The sequence below is a fragment of the Mandrillus leucophaeus genome, unplaced genomic scaffold (genome assembly GCF_000951045.1).
Source record: "Mandrillus leucophaeus isolate KB7577 unplaced genomic scaffold, Mleu.le_1.0 Scaffold109, whole genome shotgun sequence".
NCBI lineage: Eukaryota > Metazoa > Chordata > Mammalia > Primates > Cercopithecidae > Mandrillus > Mandrillus leucophaeus.
The window spans coordinates 1,077,151-1,077,961 of record NW_012099098.1 but is presented as its reverse complement, the minus strand read 5'-3'; positions in this window follow the sequence as shown (position 1 = coordinate 1,077,961).

Genomic DNA, 811 nt, shown 5'->3' with positions numbered 1-811 from the left:
AGCCAAGCTGGTCTCGAACTCCTGACCTCAAGTGATCCACCCACCTTGGCCTCCCAAAGTGTTGGGATTACAGGTATGAGGCATCGTGCCCAGCCCTTTTCTTTTTTCTTTTCTTTTCTTTCTTTTTGGGGTTAAAACTGGAAAACCTGCTGGACAAATTCTAAAAGAGCTGTAACACTTCTGTTATTTTATAAATTACCCAGCCTGTGATATTTGTTATGGCAACGGGAACACACTGAGGCAGCCGTACTCTTACCTGGCCAGGTGGCCCGGACCCAGGGGTCTCACACACAGGAGAGAAGGGAGCCTCCATCCAGGCAGAACCCGGATCCTCCCAGCCTACAAGCCCCATTCTGGGCCATAACTTCTGTGACCTGCACTTGGTGTCTGAACCAGTGGCCAGTCTCATGGACATGTGCCCCTCTGCAGCTGTGTGACCTTAATGTCCCTGGGTTTCCTTCAGCCTCTCTGGACACACTTCCCTATCTCCCTTGCCCTTGCCTCTTCTGCAGCCTGCCTCTTAAGAATTAGGTTCCAAGCCGGGCATCGTGGCTCATGCCTATAATCCCAGCACTTTGGGAGGCTAAAGTGGGCGAATCACCTGAGGTCAGGAGTTCAAGACCAGCCTGGCCAACATGGTGAAACCCATCTCTACTAAAAATACAAAAATTAGCTGGGCATGGTGGCACGCACCTGTAATCCCAGCTACTTGGGAGGCTGAGGCAGGAGAATCACTTGAACCCGGGAGGCAGATGTTGCAGTGAGCCGAGATCATGCCACTGCACTCCAGCCTGGGTGACAGAGACTTTAT